The sequence below is a fragment of the Heterocephalus glaber genome, unplaced genomic scaffold, assembly GCF_053883595.1.
Source record: "Heterocephalus glaber isolate CG9 unplaced genomic scaffold, H.glaber_assembly_v1.0 deba00000122, whole genome shotgun sequence".
Classification (NCBI taxonomy): domain Eukaryota; kingdom Metazoa; phylum Chordata; class Mammalia; order Rodentia; family Bathyergidae; genus Heterocephalus; species Heterocephalus glaber.
Genome location: NW_028258138.1, coordinates 5,003,728 through 5,020,039, shown reverse-complemented (window position 1 = coordinate 5,020,039; position 16,312 = coordinate 5,003,728). Strand labels below are relative to the sequence as shown.

At 45.3% G+C, this 16,312-nt stretch overlaps 1 protein-coding gene and 1 long non-coding RNA gene across 7 annotated transcripts in view; one reads left to right on the top strand and one right to left on the bottom strand.

Moving 5' to 3' along the window:
• The window catches only part of Hlcs (holocarboxylase synthetase), a 187,109-nt gene that overhangs the window by 84,016 nt on the left and 86,781 nt on the right, over positions 1-16,312 (top strand). The window lies entirely within an intron of this gene.
• On the bottom strand, positions 6,734-12,399 carry LOC106009208 (uncharacterized). The gene is made up of 2 exons (XR_015451548.1): positions 8,024-12,399; positions 6,734-7,355 (listed from the first exon to the last, which is right to left on the bottom strand). It is a non-coding gene; the product is annotated as an uncharacterized LOC106009208 (long non-coding RNA).

Here is a 16,312-nt window from a genome sequence, read left to right as displayed (position 1 = left end):
CAGCGAGTAGGACAGGGTGGAAAGAGCAGCCTGCGCATTTTCTCTTGAACAAGTGGGCTGGGTGGCAGATGGGGTGAGCGCCTGTCTGGTCCCAGCCAGCCTGGCTGGCAGGAGGGAGGGGCCAGGAAATGCAGGTTACAGACAGAATCCTGTTTCCAGGAAGGGAGGACGGCCCGGTGGACTGCTGCCTGTGCCTGGGTGTCCTGTGCCCCGCCCTCGTGGTGGAGACTTCTGTGCTGTAGCTTGTTGGGCTGGCTTGTTCCCTTTAGCGCCTGTGTGTCTCCCCACCCTTGGTCCAGCGATTTCCTTTGTGGTGGCTGATTTTCATCAGTTGGCCTCTAGAACCAGGGGCCCTGCTTCTTGTGAACACGGGTGACCTCTCTTCCTGTGGGAACTGGGTCACCAGGGACACGTCTGCAGTGTGGACAGCTCCTGTTAAACTGCCCACCGTTCGGGGGACTGGTCCCAGTTTCTCCCTCCGCCCCCAGGGCTTCAGCCAGCCTTCTTCTCTGCAGTGATCTGTGGGCTTTCTGCCTTTTAATGATGACAATAAGGGAGGATAAGCATCTCCTAACCCCGACTCCCTCCGAAAAGAAAAAATGAACACTGGTATTAAAGCTCTTTGGAGAGATATTTATTATTGAATAGGTTTAATAGGGCAGAACACTTGAAAAAACTACTTAAGCTCTTGGCTTTGTTTTTATAGCCAGCATCTACCACTAATTTATTTCCACTTGGTTCCCCAACTTAGTATCAATTTAAAAATCTTTGGTTGAAGATGATGGTTAAAGATGAAACCAAATTATTTAAAGGAAATGAAAGTTCCCTTTTGATTTAGAACCAGCTGCCTTGGAGCAGGACTGCTTTTGAGGAATTTATGATCGAAGGAATGTGAGCCTGTGTTTCCACCATGGATTCGCTCAGCTGTCATCAGAACGGTCACCTGGATTTGAGGGACTCTGCCTTTCGGCCCAGAGGAGACACGATGCTCATTCAGCAACTTTTATTTGGTCAGGTATAGGAACCTAAGCCATTAAAAAAATTTTTTTTCTTAATTTTTAAAAATTAAATTAAAAAAAAAATTTTTTGGTACCGGGGATCAAACTCAAGATCTTGCGCTTGCGAGGCAGGCAGCGGAACCACTGAGCTAAATCCCCGGCCCTTTGTTTTTATTTTTTGAGACATGATCTCACTATATAGTTCAGGCTGGCCTTGAATTCACTGTGTAGTCCATGGTGGCCCCAAACTCTCAGTGATCCTCCTGCCTCAGCTTCCTGAGTGCTGGGATCACAGGCGTGCACCACCATGCCCAGCTCATGGTCATAAATTTGAACTTGCAGAAATCGTACCCTTTCATAGACACAATTTTACACCAGCCGCATGTAAAGTATGACAACAATCAAAACGGTTATATCTCCAGCTACAAGATGGTGTTTGTAATCATATATGCGCCTATTGATATATTTCTTAAGTAGTGTGTATCTCTCATTTAGATCTCAGTTTCATTTTGGGAAAAAATAATTCCTCCAGGTCTCAGGTTATCGATTTAATCTTGAGCATTTCTGCCCTCCCCCACCTTGTCCAGAAATGTCCGTGTCTTATTACTCTGCACTACCAACCAAACTAATTTCGTCCAGATTGAAAGGTTATAAAACTTATACAGTTCAGGCTCACAAGAGTAAGACAGCACATGTGAATTCAGGAAGCTGTTAGTTATGAAGCTCCTTTCCCTTTTGGAAGGAAAGTAGTTTTAAGCTTCATTGAATGGATCTATGAAAAACGTTGAGTATTATTTTACAATAATTTTAGACTTTCATGACTGGAAATTAAATACAGCAGTTTTAAAGGTATATTTTACTTGAACTTTTACAAGCTCAGGCCATGTTTTTATTAAAAAATCGGACTCAGCACCTTATATGGAGTATAATACCAGATGTGAGACATGAGAAGCATTGCTGGGGCCACCTGCTTACTGTGTATTAAAAACTTGTGTGGTAGCTGATGTCATAGAAAGTGCATATGATAGGGAATAATTTTGAGTTATTAGACCATATCAGAATGGTAAGGGTCACTGGTGGTGGAATGTTCAGAATTTTCTGTCACATTTTACTATTTGTTTGGAAAAACCAGGCTTGGGATGATGACCCTCTGCTTAAAAAGGAGAAAAAATAACCCACCCACGGAAAGCGAGCAAAGACTGGAGCAGTCTAGTGGATGTGTTTAGGAGGTGGGGGAGACAGTATTTTAGGCTGAATCCCTCCTGAAACTTGATGAGCTTTGTGTAGGCCGAGCTGCAGGGTTCTAATTTTCCCCTATTAAACATTTTTTTTGTTGTTCTTTTTATCTTGTTTTCTAACATTCATCTTTTCCCATCTTTGCTTCTTTCCTATTTCCCACTGCTTTCTCAGGTTGATAGGAGCAAAACTCAACTTTCACCATTCAACGAGTGAGGTAGACCAGGAGTCTGCAGACTTGCCTTAGGGTAGTAGCTCTAACGGGGTGCACTCTGGGGTATGTGAGCCAGGGTGGGTGGGTGGGTGTGGCTTCCAGACCCTCAGCCTGGATGTGGACTCTTTCCTGAAAGTGATCATCCCAGCAAATGCCTGGGCCAGGGACCTCAGCCTGGTTTTATTTCCCACCCACCAAGTTGCCCCTCCACGCCTGTCCTTTTTTGCCCACCCACAACCTTGGTACAGCTGAAGTCTTGTCTGAGATGGAGCAACCATTTTTCTGTGGCAGCCGAAAGGATGGTGTGAAATATTGGTATAAGAAGGAAATGATAGTGGGTATCAGTTTCTTTTGTATCTCAGGTTGTTTTCAGTTCTTTAGATGAAATCAAAGGAGGAACTAACCACTTTGTCATCTGGCTGATGATTAAAAAAGATTTCTTGATAATAGATAAAGTATGATTTTTGGCAAATAGGTGGTTAGGACTCACTAGAGGGACAGACTCAATATAAAGTATATGAATAATTATACAAGGGGTTTATTAGGTACGTTCCGGGATCCGAAGGGGAAGAGCCCCAAAGGCCACCCGTGAGTCAGAGGCGGGAGACCCTGAAGTGGGTCTGCACGCTGGGAAGCTGGAGGATGCAGTGTAGTCAGGCTGAAGATGTGGCAGCTCAGCTCATTGTGGTCCCCGGTGTGGGGCTTTTCGGGAAGGGTGAAGAGACTGCGCTGGCAGGCTGACGGCCAGTCCTCCGGAAAAAGGGGAGACTTCGTTCTTCTCCCCATTTCATTCCGCCCAGGCTGCCAGGGTGTTTGGTGGCGCCATCCACATCCAGGATCAGGCTTCCCCCTCAGTCATCTACAGACACATCTGAATTCACTGATCCAGTTGACCTATTGTCATGAATGGTCACGTGTGGGAAGGAGTTTGAAGATTTGAAGGACATAGCCGTAAGAAAACCCGTTTCCCTGTGGTCAGTATGTGGACAAGGCTCCCCAGTGTTTACAATCACCAAAACGCAAAGTAGGAACACAAGTGGTCTCACTGTATCCGAACACCCATCTCAGTCCAGCAACAAGTAATACTTATCTCTGGCTACAATAAGAAAAGGCCCACTTGTCTCAGTAAGAGATATATTTCCAGTAGTTTCAAGTTTTTATGTGTAATATTTTATCAAAATTGGAAACACATATTTTGAGCAATTCTCTCCAATTAGTAATTATAACTGAATCCTCAATACAAAAGCGTAAGAGAGCTTAATGGTCACAGGAAGTGAAACATTTTCAAATGTTCAGTTTTTACATAAATATTCTTAATGTAGAAAAAAAGAGGGAGATTCAGACTTTCAAGCACTTATATATTTTAGGTGAAGTAGAATTTTCTTGAAGAGAAAAAAGAATACAAATTTCTGAATAAAGAGGAATTTGTTCATGTACTGTACTTTTAAAATAATTGATGATGATCACTTCTCGGCCTTTTGGCTAAGATGAAGTATAAAATAATCGGTGAGTACCACATTCCTGTGGTACCTCTGTCCCTTTAAATACATTTAGGAGAATGATGTAATAGTTTTTATTTAAAATATTAATATCAGGTTGGGGATTTAGCTCAGTGGTTCCATGGCTTGCCTTGCAAGCTAAGGACCCGAGTTCAACCCCTGGTACCAAAAACAAATAAATAAATAAATAAAATGTCAATATCTACTCTAAGCCAAGAATTTTGTCCTTTACAACTATCCTTAAGTTGAAAATAATTTGTATATTTACTTAAAAACACAAAAGACTGTCATGGTTTTTCACAGTTCTCTTAGTTGGTGTGATGCCAGAGACCAGAAGACCTCTGCCCGAGGGAGCACACAGGGCACTGTGTTTCTTAACCCTGTGGAAGGGGTTAGGGTGGTTTATAGGATCTTTTTTATTTTTAAAATTTTATCTATCTATCTATCTATTTTTGAGACAAGGTCTCACTATATAGTTCAGGCTGGCCTTGAACTCACCATGTAGCCCAGGCTGGCCTCAAACTCATGGCGATCCTTCTGCCTCAGCCTCCTGAATGTTGGGATGACAGGCCTGCACCACCATACCTGGCTGGTTTGTTGGATTTTGAGCAACCAAATTTTTCCAAGAAGAAATGATCCAAGGAGAATTTTGAATAGTTTGTTTTATGAAAATTTTCAGTTTTCATAACTGTGCTAAAAAAAATCTGTCCATGTGATATTCATGGATACTCTTGCTTGAGTAACTGATTTTCTTTCTTCCTTTCCCTTTCTTTTTTTTCTTTCTCCTCTCTCTCTGAGACAGGGTTTTGCTATGCAGTTCAGGCAGGCCTTGAACTCACTATGTAGCCTAGGCTGGCCCCGAACTTGCAGTGATCCTCCTGCCTCAGCCTCCTGAGTTCTGAGATTCCAGGCGTGCACCACCATGCCTGGCTAAAATGAGTTCTTTGGGGTCCAGCTTTTTTCTCAAAAACACACAGGCTTTACCTTTCCTCGTCTACACAACCACACCTCCAGCATGGCAGTGGAGACTGGCCAGTATCTGCCCGACCTTCCTTGCAGCCTTGACTCCTCTCAGGACCCTGCCCATGACCCTTGGACTTTCTGTCTCAATTTCATTTAACTCCTGCCATTTCCTGAAACTGGATCTCCAAACACGCTGTCCCCCTACCTTGCATTCTTCCACATAGTTCCGCATCTGGCCAGCCCTGCACTCGGGAAGCCTTGGTCTGGAGCCCCTGCTGAGGACGGCGTGGCTCTGTCCTGCACTGGGCCCTGTGTGGGCCTCCCCAATCATCCACTCCAAGGCGGGACTAATACTTCACTTGTTCTGCTCCCACCTGGGGGGACCATGTGCGCCGAACTGAGTTACATTTTTGGCTGATGGGGCTTGGGGACTTTACAGAATAATGGGCACTGAAGTAGCATTGTGACTTGGTGTGGGGAGAGCATGGTGCATAGACCTCGAGCCCTCCCGTTAGCTGGCACTGAGCTGCTTCCTCTCTTTCCTCTGCCTGTCAGTCACGGAAGAGCAGGAATGGAGATTGTGTCCCCTCTGCTTTGGTTCAGCTGTGGTTTCTGCATGGGCCAGGCTCCGTGAGAAGCCGTCTGGACAGGTGTGGGCCTATAAGAGACAGAGCCTAGTGGGAGGCTGTTCTGCCTCCCCCTCTGAATGCCCTTGGCTTCCTGTCTGCCCCCTGCCATGGTGCCCCCGTCCCAGGTCCTCACCAGGTCCTCACCAGTGCTGAGCAGAAGCTGGCACCGTGGCTGTGAGCCTCCAGAACTGTGAGTCAAATGAACTCCTTTTCAAAATGAAGTGTCCAGCCCCAGGTCTTTTGTTTTAAAAAATATACAGACTAATGTCTCCCAAGTCCAAGCTGGGCTAAGAGTCTGTGTAGCTCATTCGTCATGTGGAGCTGGGATGGTCAGTAGCCCAGACTGGTAGGAACTGGATGCAGGCAGACACTGCCTCCCAGGAGGCCCAGATGGACAGAAGCCAGCATTTCTGGACCCTGGGTCGACATGTGAAATTGGGAAGAACACAAAATCTCCGGAAGCTTTGTAAAGGAAAATAGATCAGTTAGTGAACACGTGAGGATGCCCAACATCATTAGCCATCAGAGAGATGCAAATCAGAACCAAAATGAGGCTGGGCATGGTCGTGCGAGCTTGTAATCCCAGCTACTTCGTAAGCTGAGGTGGGAGGATGGTAATTTCAGAGTCATCCTGGGCAATTTAGCAAGACCTAGTCTCAAAATAAAAAGGACTGGGACTGTAGCTTAGTGGTAGAGTGATTCCCACCATGCACAAGGCCTCCAGTTCAGCCCCCAGGACCAGAAACAAAAATGAAACACAAAACCCATCTTTTGTAAGATGCCACTTCCCACCTACCAAGATGGCTGCAGTGGAAAGAGACAGTAACAAGTGTTGGCAAAGGTGCGGAGAAGTTGGAGCGCTCATACACTACTGGGGGATGGAGTGTGGTGCAGGCTCTTTGGAAAACAATCTGCAGTACCTCCTATGGCTACACACAACAGCAGTTCTGCTCCTCAGTGTCTGCCCGACCACACAGAAATGCATACGTACATGTTTGTAGCATCACTGCTCACTACAGCCCCAAAGCACAAACAACCCAAATGTCCACCAGCAGATGGATACACAACATGTGGTCTGTCCCTAAGTGGAATATCACTGAGCCACAAAAAGAAAAGAAACATGATGCCTGCTACACCCTAGATGAACCTTGAAAACACTGCGTTAGATGAAAGATGCCAGACACACATGGAAGGTCAGGTGTGTATGATCCCATTCATATGAAATGCTAAGGGACAAGAAGTGGATTCGTGGTTGTCTTGGGGGTAGTGGAAGGGAGGAGGAGGGGAAGTGGGGTGACTTCCAGTGTGGAAGGGGTTTCTTAGGAGGATGAAACTACTCTGGAGTTAGATAGTCGTGCAGGTTGTACAGCTGGGTACCTGTACCAAGAGCCCTGAATCTTGCACTTTAAAGGGTGAATTTATGGGACTTGAATTATATCCCAATAAAGCTGTCATTTCAAGAACATAGGCCGTATAGAAATTCAGAAGCTGACGTCAGAAGTGATGTAACAAAGAGGAGCTCTAAAAATACAGTGCCCTAAGCATCTCTTGATGAAAGAGAATTTGCACATGTGGCAGCACCTGCGAGGAGCCCCGATGGCCGCAGCATGGCCCTCGAAAGTGTGCCTGGGCAGCTCCAGAGGGCTTGGGTACAGGAAGAGTGGACTCTGAGGTTGTCTCTATTCGGGCTGTGGGGACATGGCCCAGGTCCAGGGAGGCCGTGTGTGCTCCGGGGGGTGGACGGGGACATTCCTTCCTCTGTCTTATTCCATCTCCCAGCCCCGAGCAGAGAGTCTGGTCAGCACTCTGTAAATGTCTGCGGAAATAAAGTGAAGTAATTTTTCTGTCAACATATCCACACTGGGAGAGGTGAAAAACTGAGAAAATGAATAGAAGGTGTTTAACTTATTTTCACACTCATTTTATTGAAGCGCTCTGTAAAAATGAACCCAGGTGGATGGTAATTGATTGAGTGATAATTTCTAAGTAGCCAAGTGTTAAAGTAGATAAGTGCCTCCTACTGTGGGGAAACTGCCTGGCCAAAACCTGGGCTGCTTCGGTGTTTATTTTAACACTGGGAAACATTTATCCCTCTAAACTTGTTTCCACTCATACACAGCATCTGTCATTCCACATGGGCCACGTCTAAACTGGACACGATTGTGAAAGTGCAGTAATCACTGTATTAGGTGAATTTCTAAGAGAAATAATCCTTTTAATTTATTGCTCTTTTCTTCATGGTCTCCTAAAATGAAACTAAAATTGTAATTTGGTTTAGATTATTTGACATACACAAAATTAATATGAACATTACTGTGTATTTTTCTCAACTAGTTTAAAATTAGAATTTGAATGTCCAAATAAAATTTGGGCTTGGGGCCTTATTAAATAATAAAACGTCAGTAGCTGTTGTAGTCAGTGCTTTGCAAGTGAATAGTTTTAATACAGGACACATAGTTTACAGGATTATTTTATAATACTCACCAAAAAGTCAAATGCAGAGGAGTGAGAGAGATCTTTCCGCGTGCTAGAGACCTGAAGATTCCAGCCGAGGGCCTGGAGCCCACGGCGATGTCCTCACGTCCAGCCAGAGAGTCCACATCGAGGATCTGCACCGCGGAGGCCCAACGCCGGCGGGGGAAGAGTCTGAGTCACCAGGCCGGAGCCCGATGATGACGGAGGAAAACGAGCCGCGCGGCAAGCTTCTCAAAGAAAATCAGCTGCATGCGATCTTCCCCTGCAGTTCTCCCCTTATCCGTCGGCAGCAGTCCTCCGGTGGGTCTTCCACGCCCACAGCCACGCCAGCTCAGTTCAGCTGGGCGGCCCCACGCAAGTTGCCCATCAGTTAATGCACCACAGCAGCTTTCCCTGCACACTGACCTGACCAGTCCTCCCCACTTGATTAATTCATGCTTGGTTTTAGGTGACCAGTTTGGGAAATTAGCGGGGCTTCCCGGGGGGTGTGGCCTCCTGGAGGGCGGGACTTTGGAGTCGGACCTGTTTTGAGTTCTCCATCGCTTGCTACCTGGGTGATCTTGAGGATGTTACATGATCTCTCTCTGCGTAGTTTCTCCATCTAAAGAAGCAGGAATAATGATATCTACTCACAATAATGATGTTTGCACTATTCACTGAGCATAAGGGTGAAATCAAATCCATGACTCACCGGGAACCAAGCAGGTGCTCAGTGAAGACCAACCTGCCCCCAGCGTGTTCCGTGTCGGGTGCACGCGTGTGCACACTGGGCTGATGCTCGCGTTGGCTCTGGATGAATATCTGTTGGGTGAACGTATGACCTGCAAGGAGCCACCACAGGGTAGGAACCAGGCCCAGGCCTTTCCCTGGCATGCCCGAGGGTTGCCAGACACTTCTGTGGCCTCCTCCTGTCCCTGTGTCTCAGTGCCACCTGAGCAGTGTGGCTGCCCCAGACTTCCCCACCTACACGAAGTAACTCGGGACCTTCGGAAGAGGTGTGGCCTGTAGTGGATGAGGGCCTGGATGTGTTTGAAAACCACACCCTCAGCGGCTCTGATGGCCCAATCTTCTGTTTTCTTCCAACCTCAAATTGCCCGTCATGGTACTTCTTGAAAATAAGGCTGCGTGGTTAGGGAGTGAGTCTGTCTTATCTTTCCAATAAGTCTTAACCAGTAGCTAGCTGCCTTTGGAAATAGTCTGTCTTTTGGAGATGTATCACAAAGCATTCTAGATGGATTAAGAATTAATTATAAAAACATGAAAAAAGAGAAGACAACAAAGTGGATATTTCCCCAGGCACTGATGAGACTTCTTAAGGTTAAAAGCAGTGAAAGAGATTTGGTAGAAACTAAATGACTGAACCTTGAGTGATAATGTTTGTGGTCCACAGTAGCCCCCCCATTTAGCCACGGGGAAGGCCCCTGTGAATATCTAGAACCATGTGTAGAACTGAACTCTATAAATAGTCTGTGAATACTATCCATAAGTACCCGTGATAAAGCTTAATCTTTAAATTAGGCACAAGAAGAGATAATCAGTAACTAAAAGGCAATTATATAATATGCGCTGACAAAGGTTAGGTGAATGTGGTCTCCCATGCAAGGTGCTGTACTGACGATCTCAGCACCCTCCATATACTTTTTTTTCTAGCCTTATTAAGTCAAGAACTTTCACCTTCACACTTAAGGCATCACTTTATAGATTCTCTTTGGCACATTCAAACTGCAGGCAGAACCACTCTTGTGCTTTGGGGACGTTATTAAGTAAAACAGGATTCCATAGTTGGACACAGCACTGCAGATACTGTGACAGTTGATCTATAAGTGAGCTGGTACCAAGTGACAAATGGGTGGGTATCGTATACAGTGCAAATACACAGGATGCAGGAATGACTGGCGTCCTGGTGGGAGAGAGGGGAGTGGTGAGAGATTTCATGCCAGTTGAAGAGGCTTGTGATTTAAAACTTACAAATTTTTTTTCAGTACTGGAGATCAAACCCGGGCCTTCTTTTTGAGCTGCTGTACATTTCCAACCCCTGCCCCCTTGAAGGTAGGGTCTCAGCCAGGTGCCCAGTGGTCCAGGCTGGGTTCAGACTTGGCAATCCTCCTGCCTCATCCTCCCAGAGCACTGGGATAACAGGCCTGTGCTGTCACACCCAGCTATGAATTATTTATCTTTGCAATTTTTCATTTAGTTTTTTCAGAACACAGTTGACCCTGTGTAATTGAAACTTTGGAAAGCGAAACCTTGGATAAAGAGTGACTGTTGCAGTAAACTTAAAATATACAGGCCCCCAACCCAAGTGACAGTTGCTAAGACCTGGGGTCTTGTGGAGAAAACAGGATTACACTGCCAGGACCACTGAGAGGCCACCGTGGGAGTGGGGGCTCTGGAGGTTTGGATGGGTGAGCAAAGGAGGACCCATGCCAGGGCACTGGCAGCACAGCCAGCCATGTGCTGAGCCCTCGGAAGGCTGGCCAGCAGCGTTGGCAGTTTGCTCACACGTGGATGGAGGAGTGAACAGCATGAGCGGTTAATGAGCTGCTTCAGAGTGGGGGACTGGAGACGCTGGAAGGGTGGGGAGGTCCTCTGTATGTATCTCCCTACCCACTCCTGGCTCTGCCTGCTCCTCTGCAGCTTTGGGCTAGGACTCAATGGGCAGGGAGGTTAAGCAAAGGGCCCGGGGTAGCTCAGTGGCAGAGCCCTTGCACGAGGCCCAGGGTCTGATTCGAAGCACCAGGGCGAAAAAAAGGAAAAAAGTTAAAGGGGAAAGGGTCTTGAAGGTTTGTTTTCTCCTTTTGAGTATCATTGAGGCAACTCATGTAGACCTGGAGACAAGTCTTTAAATGGTGTCCTTTATGAGTGAGGACTTCTGGAACTGCCATGGCATGTACTTCAGCTCTGGCATTTTTTGCTTTGGGTGGCACAGTAACCTGATCAGAATGATCTCCTCACTCTGCATGGTTTCCGTGGACACAGTTCCCACACAGGGGGATTTAGCTCAGTGGTTCCAGCACCTGTCTCGATTCCCACACGGGGAATCATGGGGTCAGTTATTGTGGTACCACGTCAAGGGAGAACCGCTCGTGTTTATAAGTTAATAAATTTAAGATAATCAAAGTATGACACTGCCCAGGAAAATGTCATTGCCTCTGTGTGTGTGTGTGTGTGTGTGTGTGTGTGTGTGTGTGTGTGGTTTCCATGCTAATAAATCTCAGTCCCTCAGCGCTGGTTTTCTGATTTCGGAACACAGCAGCCATTTCATGCGCTGGCTCCTACCCACCTCGTAACCAGAGGCGTGGGAATGTGGTCTCTAGATGTGGTTTTCCCTTAACTAGGTGATTATTGGTAGTGGGTGCTATTTGGGCATGTGTGTTCTTTTTCTTCCATTTTTCCTTCTGTTGCGGTGTGGGCCGTGTTACGTGGCCTGGTGCTGTACTTCCTAGATGGTTACCCTGCAGCGCCCTTTCGCTGTGCCGGTTGGGTCTGGAGGGATTCAGAGGATGGCTCTGTTGTCGCACATGTTCTTTATGTCCTCCCAACCCTAGAAGCCTCGGTTTTTATATGAAATCTGAGACAGATCGTATTTTTGAAAGTCTGACCTATGTTCACTGCCATTTGAGTGTCCTTTAAAATCAGAGTTATAGCTGGGTGTGGTGGTACACACCTGCAATCCCAGGACTCTGGGAGGCTGAGGCAGGAAGATTGTAAATTCAAGCTCAACCTGGGCAACTTAGTGAGACCTTGTCTCAAAATAAAAAATTTAAAAATGGCTGAGGTGTAATTTATTGGACAGGTCCTGGGTCCATTCTCCAGTGCTGTGATAATAATAAAAATGATAATGATAATGATACATAAAACCAAAGCCTTTCAACACTGAGTACTAGCGATACTCTGTGGCTTCATGGAGGTTTGGACGGTGCAGACATCCCAGCAAAATCTTCCGCTGCCTCTTTCTTGAGTTCTCTTTCTTGTGAGCATGTCTACTTCTTTAAAAGCAGCTTTTAAAAGATAAAATTCACATTCCACACAGCTCAGCCATTTGCAGTGTATGTGGAGTGAACTCAGGAGCTTTTAGTATACTCTCCGTGTGCAGTCATCACCATAACAACTATAGAACATTCTCATCAGCCCCAGAAAGAAACCTGTTTCCACCGATAGTCGCTTCTCCTGCCTCCAGCCCTGGGCAGCCACCCCAAACTTCCTGTTGCTGCAGCTCTGCCTGTTGTGGACATTTCGTATAAACACAGTCATGTAGGGCCGGGGATTTAGCTCAGTGGTTCCGCCGCCTGCCTCGCAAGCATAAGGACCTGAGTTCGATCCCCGGTACCAAAAAAAACAAAACAAAAACAAAAAAACCCAAAAACACACTCATGTGACACAGACAGACCCTTCCATGTCTGGCTTCTTCCACTTCATGCAGTTTTTTTAAGGTCCATCCATGTAGTGGCCCATTTACTTCTCTTTTTGTAATAAATATTTTGTGCTTCCATCTTTAGCCTTTTGAAGTTAAATTCATAGATTATGTAACAATCTATACATAGAATTTAAATAATATAGTATCCTAAATATAATAAAGCAGAAATAAAAAGAAAGGGAAGTGTTTCCCTAGATTAAAACAGTTTGCGTTTTACTGTGTGCTCGTATCTGACTGTTCAGGAGGATGGAATGAAGTAGTTGGATGCTTGCTCTGTGCATAAAGTCAGGACAGTGACTTTTTGTGGGGCCAATTCACATGCCTCGAATGCTGCTGCCTTTAATGACGTGATTTGACTTGATGGGAAACAGCTCCTCATATCTTATGTGGGCTTTATCCCTATTCCCTTGATTACATGGTGGTAACATCATTAGAATATGTAGAGTGTAATAAAGCTATACAAAAAGCACTCTTTTTTTTTTTGGTATGGGGATTGAACTTGGGACCTTGCACTTGCGAGGCAGGCGGTGGAACCACTGAGCTATATCCCTGGGCCAAAAAGTACTCTTTCTTTACATGCAGAAACAGAATCAGGCTTTCAAGTCAGGTAATTATGAACCAGTGTCTCACCTGGCAGGAGGGTCCACTGGAGCATTAAAAAAGTGCTCTGTCAGGCGGGAGAGTTGAAGACCTGAGTCCTTGGCCCTGGCTTGTTCTACCAACCAGTAAAATGGAGCCCTGCAGTGTCCCCTAGGAGGCAGGCCTGCAGCCATGGCCTCTGTGGATCGGCTCTCTGGGGCAGCTCCCCTGTGGGTCCTGCTATCACGCGGGAGCACAGGGCATGCTCCAGGCCCTCCCGAGAAGTCACTCCTGTGCAGAGCTCCGAGCACCTGTGTCTCCTCCTGAGCACCCCTTCCGGCGCCCCGGATGCACCTGCCTCTTGGGGCATTTGTCCCTCCGGAAAGTAGAGTTGGGTGCAGTGACAGCAGGGGTTCTCAGCCTTGCTCAGTCGTGTACCCCTAAGATAATCTTGAAAAGTCTATAAATCCTCTTCATGGGTCTGAACTGACACCTAACAATTTTCATCAAATTTTAGTTACAAAGGATGCAGTTTTGAACAAACGATAAATATTGACTTCCAGAGAGTAGTATGTCTAAAACTAAATTTGAAATTTGGAAAAAAAAAGATATTTAGCCATTCCTATTTGATGCCTATTATCATCCCTTAAAAGTCTTTAAAAGCTCTTTTTTAATAATCAGAATTTTACATTGTTATTTTATCTCCTTGAATTTGTATTTCCATTCTCTTCCCCTATAGAAGGTTATGCAAATGTAATCCATTTTTATGGTTGAAAATCTGTTATTAATCACTCTAGGATACTTCTACAATATAAATACATGTTAATTCTATCAGAATGGAAGGAATCGATTTTTTTAAAAATAGGATTGCCGAGGCTCCTAGGGCAGTGAAGCTCAGCCACTCCCAGCACCCAGAAGGAAGCTCCGCGCATCCATCCCAGGCTTCTAGGGCAGAGAAGCTGAGCTGGTCCCAGCACCCGGAAGGAAGCTCCCCCACTGCCATCCCAAGCTCCTAGGGCAGAGAACGTGAGCTGCGTGGGTGCCAGAAGCCCCCCCCCCCACCCCGTGGAAATGAGAAGACACATAAACAAGCCTCAAAAACAGACTTCTGGATCACCTACAGCAACCCCAAAGGGAAATAAGATGGAACACTCTGATACTCAACCACTTGGACTCTCTGAACTGGCAACAAAAGAGGATCTGGGAAAAATGAAATCAGAAATAATTACTCAGATAACAGCAAAGATTTTGCTCATGGTGCAAGACATGATTAATAAATCTAGAGAGGACACAGATAAAAAAAATAGAGAATCTGAGGCATATGATGGAATCCCAACATAGGAAACAAATGGAATCCATAAAACAGATACAAACAGATTTCCAAGAGATTAAAAACTCCATCGAAAGTCGGTGCAGCAGAATGAACCAATATGAGGATAGAATTTCACATATAGAAGATAAGATTGCAATTAGTGAGGAGGAAAAGAAAAATTGCTTTAAAATTGTAAGGGAACACGAGAAATCAATCCAGCAGCTGCTGGACGATGCAAAGAAGAATAACATAAGACTGATTGGAGTTAATGAAGAAAGAGGAGAGAGTGCAGATGACATAAAAAAAAACTGTTCACAGAAGTGATGGCAGAAAACTTCCCAAGGAGGGGAAAAGAACTTGACATACAGATAAGTGAGGCAATAGGACTCCAGCTAGCCTTAATCAAAAAAAAATCTACACATAGGCATATAATAGTTAGGATTCCAGAAATCCAACAGAAGAACAGAATTCTACAAGCAGTGAGGGAAAAGAAACAAATCACATACAAAGGAAAGCCCATCAGAATCACAGCAGACTTCTCAATGCAAACCCTCAAGGCAAAAAGAGCTTGGAGTGATGTATTTCAAGCCCTAAAGGAAAACAGCCTCCAACCTAGATTGATATACCCTGAAAATAGGATTGCCTTTCAGGTTTTGAAATATTTACATGTTTTATGCCAAGAATCACATTGCTTTCAAATCAGTACTTAGTTTTGCTATCTTGTCAGTTTTGGCTTAGTCAGATCCTCCTTATTTTGTTGAAATCACAGAACTGGTACTCATTTGATTGTTAGAAGAATTTGTAACTGCTTACTGGAGTTGTTCAGTTTGTTAATACCCAAAGGCTTCTAAAGAGGCATTACTGTCACTTATCAAATTATTATACCTGTTAGTGATTTATTTAAAGACCCCTAGTTTTCGCTGCCTGCTGCGCAAGCACAAGGACCCGAGTTCGATCCCTAGTACCAAAATAAATAAATAAATAAATAAAGACCCCTAGTATAATTTGACATATTTAAAAATAGTAGAGAAAATTAAAAGTTGTTTAGTACATTGTCATGAACACAATAGAGTAAAACAAATTTTAATTTTAATTTTCTTTGAGACAAAGTCTTGGTGTGTAGTTTACGCTAGCCTTGAACTCACTGTGTTACCCAGTCTGGCCTTGAACTTACAGCAATCTTCCTGCCTCAGCCTCCTATGTTTTAAGTATACTTTCCTTAAAACTTTGGAACTGCAGGTTTGACTCTTGTACACCCCCCCCCACCCCGGTACTGGGGATGGAACTCAGGACCTTGTACTTTCAAGGCAGGCACCAGAACCAGTGAGCTAAATCCCCGGCCCCTTGACTCTTGTACTTTTTAGAGAATACTTAGCTGACAAAGCCTGTCTGAACTTGCACACTAGTTAGCCAAGTGAGATTTTCTGTTAGAAAGCCTACCTTTATTTTTCAGCTCAGAGAAGTCTTCGGGTGTGCGTGTCCTAGTGATGAAGTCTCACTTCTTCCTTCTCACCCTACAGTGGGTAAATAAAGCCGGGAGGTTGTCCTCCTGATGGAGTCAGGTGCCTTGTAACGAATAGTTTTCATCATCCTCAGAAAACCTCTTTAAAATGTATTTGGCAATCATAATACAAAAGAGTCATGAGTTCTACTTTTTCAAGTTTTGAATTTTCAAAGATATGTTTCTGAAATATGGGAGGGTTTTAACCCAAATGTTGAAATCTTGTGTTTCCCCTGTAGCTTGTGTGAGTGTAGAGGGAGGAGGTCCACAAAGTCTTTACCAAGAAACCCCGCCCAGCTGTGGCATGCCCGGCCTCCGGCCTCCGTTCACCTCCTTACCGGCTAGAGCTGCAGGCCCTCCACTCGGAGGGATGGGGAGTCTCCACCCAAGGGCCTGGGAGGTCGCCTGGAAGCCGTCTCCTCCCCATCGCCAGCCTCTTTGGCTCACCTGTGGGGTTCAACTGCCCTGGGTGAGCGGCTCCTCGGTGGA